The sequence below is a fragment of the Eriocheir sinensis genome, chromosome 18 (genome assembly GCF_024679095.1).
Source record: "Eriocheir sinensis breed Jianghai 21 chromosome 18, ASM2467909v1, whole genome shotgun sequence".
Taxonomy (NCBI): Eukaryota; Metazoa; Arthropoda; class Malacostraca; order Decapoda; family Varunidae; genus Eriocheir; species Eriocheir sinensis.
Genome location: NC_066526.1, coordinates 12,789,983 through 12,794,982, shown reverse-complemented (window position 1 = coordinate 12,794,982; position 5,000 = coordinate 12,789,983). Strand labels below are relative to the sequence as shown.

Below are 5,000 nucleotides of genomic sequence, written 5' to 3'. Positions count from 1 at the left end.
AGTTATTCAAGAAGCAACGTTTAGTCTTTGTGTTCCTTTCCCAGTCACTACTATATAATTCCTTTAGTATATCCTTCCTTTCCGTCATTACAATATCGTTCCTTTCCCAGTCACTACTATATAATTCCTTTAGTATATCCTTCCTTTCCGTCATCGCTATATCGTTCCTTTCCCAGTCACTACTATATCATTGCTAAGAGTTATAACGTTAAAACAACCAAAAAACAACAAGAACTACTCCTATAGTCTTCGTTTTGTTTTCCAATATGCATTAAAATACCCTCTCGGAAAAAACAACAACAACAGGATTTATATTATGGCCGACTGAATACATTTAAAAAGGGGTGCTTTAAAGGTATTCAAGTAGCAACGTTTAGTCTTTGTGTTCCTTTCCCATATACAAATAAACAACCTTTGCGCAAAACTACACTAAAAAACAGCGAGATTTATATATAGCCAATGGGAACTGTTTAAAAAGAGGAATGTGTTTTGTAAGTATTCAATAAACGAGGTATGGCAGGTCAAGGTGATCGTAGAGTCTCGTTAAGCACAAGTTATTACCTCGATCGTGTTGGGTTGGCACGTAAAGTGGAGAGCCTTTACCATAATCATTCTATAAGCGGACGCATCGAGGACCCAAAAGCGGATCAGGGAAAGCGATACAGTGCGGCTAAAAATGGAGAGGGAAAGGGAGTGGAATTTGAGGGAGAGAAGGAACTATTTGCACCATTATGGAATTATTTGCATCTTTTATACTAGTTAGACATATTATTATACCTAACCTAACCTGACCTACTAACACGATCAGTAAAAGGAGTCTAAAATTGGAGACGGAAAGCGATTGGAATTTGAGGGAGATGAGGACTCGTAGCGCCATTACGGAATTATTTGCATCTCATTTTCTAGTAATGACTTAACAACACAGATCATTGAAAGCGATACATGGAGAAAGAGGAGAAATTTGAGGTAGAGATGGACTTGTAGCGCCATTAGGGAACTATTTGCATCTTTTATACTAGATAGACATAATATTATACCTAACCTAACCTGACCTAAAAAACAGACTATTGAAAGCGATACATGGAAAAAGAAGAGAATTTGATAGATATATGTTGTGAACTACTTGGATCTTACTTACTCTTATTTAAAAAAAGATATAATATATATAGCTAACTAACGAATCTACACGAATCAATCATGCAAAAAAAAAAGAAAAATATTGAAGGTTGAAAGAAAGAACACATCTAGCATCTAACTATTTGCATCTTATTTTATTTATTACACATATATACTAACCTAACCTAACCTAACCTGACACGAATCATGTACTCTTAAAATGGAGAGGGATAGCAAGTGTTTGAAGGTGAGAAAGAACATTTAGCACTATTAAGGAACTATTTGCATCTTATTTTCTAGTTAAACAAAAGAACTTAACCTAACCTAACCTAACCTGACACGAATCTCTGTAACTCTAAAAAAATGGAGAGGGCAAGAAAGTGTGAAGTGAAAAGAGAACATTATTAATTTTAAGGAACTTCTGCATCTTTTTTTAGTTAAAAAAAAAAAAAAAAACTTAAAACCTGACCTAACAACACGATCAGTAAATGAAGCCTTAAAATTGGAGATGGAAAGCAAGTGGATTTGAAGGTGAGAAGGAACAAGTATCACCATTAAGGAACTGTTTACACCTCATTCTCTTCCTAAACATAAAAGACATAATAAACTAACCTTAATAAGACGCTAAATAAAGACGCGGTAATAATAATGAATGCGATCGATATAATAATTCCCACTCTCTAAGTTGTGTTCGGTAAATGTCATTCTCTTGAGACCTATAATTACTGAAGGTGTAAATGATAATAGAAAGGTAAATAATTAGTGAAAATGACGTAAATAAGCAAAATAAATAAATAAATAAGTAAATAAGTATAAAAAAGTTCTGTTCCGTAAATGTCATTCTCTTGAGACCTATAATTATTGAAGGTGTAAATGATAACAGAAAGGTAAATAATTAGTGAAAATGACGTAAATAAGCAAAATAAATAAAATGAATAAGTAAATAAGTATAAAAAAAGTTGTGTTCCGTAAATGTCATTCTCTTAAGACCTATAATTATTGAAGGTGTAAATGATAACAGAAAGGTAAATAATTAGTGAAAATGACGTAAATAAGTAAAATAAATAATATAAATAAGTAAACAAGCACAATTAAGTAGTAGAGTACACAAGTGAAATGACATCAATCAGTAAAATAACGTATGATTCTAATGGCGCCCCCCCCCCCCCCTCTCTCTCTCTCGTGGCCCTCTGGCGGCGTGGCGGAGAAGCGAAAGAGAAAAGGCAAAGGAAAGTGAAAACGACCTAAAAATATCATGGCGGTAACACCCAGTAAGGTAACCCGAGAGAGAGAGAGAGAGAGAGAGAGAGAGAGAGAGAGAGAGAGAGAGAGAGAGAGAGAGAGAGAGAGAGAGAGAGAGAGAGAGAGAGTGTCTACAACCTTGACATACTGACCAACACGAGAATGAGGTCTCAATTGCGTCATTTCCCCCCCCCCTCCTCCGCTCCCCCTCCTCCAACGCCCCCCACCCCCCTTTCCTCCCTTCCTCCTCCTCCTCCTCCTCCTCCTCCCCTATCAAATCACACACACACGCCCCCTTCCTTACCCCGCCTCCCCCTCCCTCCTTCCCCTTATAAACCTTCCATTGCCTAAAATACACAAAAGTTTGACAGTGCTACTTTCCGTGTCCTTCAACTCTCTCTCTCTCTCTCTGATGCGTGAGAGTGCAAGTGAGAGGGAAAGTGAGGTAAGGAAGGGGGAGAGAGGAAGAGAGAGTGGGTTGACGTCATGATTATTTACTCTCTCTCTCTCTCTCTCTCTCTCTCTCTCTCTCTCTCAAGTGTGTGTGTGTATTAAGTCTAATCTCAGTGAAGGCTTGACGCGAGCCTTACTTACGTCAACACACACACACACACACACACACACACACACACACACACACACACACACACACTCTTTGGTCTCCATTTCTCTAACTTCGGTCTCAGTCTCTCTAACCTGGACCTCTATCGTCTCTGTCTATATCTCTATGGGTCTCTCTGTAACCAGGCTCTATATCTGTCTATAACATTTATCTCACGTTCAAAGCAAAACAGAAGGATAAAGAAGGGGTAGAAGGGCCGAAAAAATGCATCTCTGGTCTCTATCTCTGTATTCTGTGTCTTTTTCTCTCTGTAACCCGGTGTGGTGTCATGAGACAGCAACAGGCGAGGGAGGGGCGGGAGAGCCAAGAGGTGCAGCGCGACTCCTGATTTTGCCTTTCTCAGTAATCTCTGTAATCTGGTGCTCTCTATCTCTCTGCATTGTTCATCTCACGTTCCAAGCTAGACAGGAAGATGACGGAGGGTTATAGGAGGGAAGGAAGGGTAGGAAAGGGATAGGATAGGGAGGATTGCAAAAAAATTAAGGTAGTTTCATGATAGGACTCTCTCTAATCTGGTGCTCTCTATCTCTCTATTGTTGAGCTCACTTTTCAAGCTAGACAGAAGGATGACGGAGGGTTGTAAGAGGTAAGGGAGGTTAGGAAAAGCATAGACTAGGTAGGAATGCCGAAAAGTTAAGTTCGTTTCGTGATCTTGCCACTCTGTAACCTGGTTCTGTGTGTCTCTCGGGTCTCTATCTCTTCCTATTTCGCGGTCCAAGCTAGACAGAAGGATGACGAGGTTTAGGAAAGGCAAAGGAGGGTAGAAAAGACACAGGATAGGTAGGAATGCCGAAAAGTTAAGTTTGTTTCATGATACTGGGACTCTCTGTAACCTAGCTCTCTCAATCTCTCTCTATTGTTTATCTCACATTCCAAGCTAGACAGAAGGATGACGGAGGGTTGCAAGAGGTAAGGGATGGTAGAAAAGACACAGGATAGGTAGGACAGCCAAAAAGTTAAGTTCGTTTCATGATACTGAGACTCTGTAACCTAGTTCTCTCTATCGTTTATCTCACGTTCCAAGCAAGACAGAAGGATGACGGAGGTTTAGGAAAGGCAAAGGAGGGTAGGAAAGACATAGGATAGGTAGGAAGGACAAAAAGTTAAGTTCGTCTCATGATCTTGGGACTCTCTGTAGTCTGGTTCTGTGTCTCTCTCTTCCTATGATTTATCTCGCGTTCCAAGCTAGACAGAAGGATGACGGAGGGTAGCAAGAGGCGAGGGAGGGGTGGGAGAGCCAAAAAGTGCAGCTCATGATCTTGGCACCACTGACCTAGATCCGCGGGCCAGAAATCCGGTCATGGTGGCCTAGCCGGGTCCCACCGCGCCCCGCCCCCCGCCCGTCCTGGCCTGCATTCTGGGTTGCCATGTTATATTTTTGTGCCGAGGGTGACTTAATTATTATCCTTTTGTGTTTTTTGAATGGTGTGTTTGTTTTGGTGTTTTGTTTTGATGTGTGAAGTTTTTCTTTTTAAGGAGTGAATGTGTGTTTGTGTATTGGTGTTTGTTAGTGTGTGTGTGTGTGTGTGTGTGTGTGTGTGTGTGTGTGTGTGTGTGTGTGTGTGTGTGAGTGAAGTCTGTCATGAGAGAGAGAGAGAGAGAGAGAGAGAGAGAGAGAGAGAGAGCCAGCCTTGAGCCACCTCTATCAGGAGACTGTTTAGGCAAGGACGCGACTGTTTTACTCTATACACATTCCCTTTCCTCTCTCTCTCTCTCTCTCTCTCTCTCTCTCTCTCTCTGCTGATGCTGCATAACCGACCTTCCTGACTCTGGATGAATGGTGGTGGTGGTGGTAGTGGGGGTGGTGGTGGTGGGGATGGGGTGATTGTGGTGATGGTGGTGGGGGTGATGGTGGTGGTGGTGAGGTCTGCAGAGGAGTGAGTCACCTGGCTAATCACGTGCCTCCAGAATGTTTGGACTCACCTTGAGACACTTATTCAGCAGTTCCGCGTCCACCACAGCGACTTCCCACCTGCCGCACCCACGGACAGGTGTACTAACCGACCCAGGCGATGCACTA

General features: G+C 41.6%; 1 protein-coding gene across 3 annotated transcripts in view; it reads right to left on the bottom strand.

The window, feature by feature from the left end:
• LOC127000311 (nuclear hormone receptor FTZ-F1-like) overlaps window positions 1–5,000 on the bottom strand; it is a 116,842-nt gene that overhangs the window by 14,259 nt on the left and 97,583 nt on the right. The gene's annotated exons all lie outside the window — the stretch shown is intronic.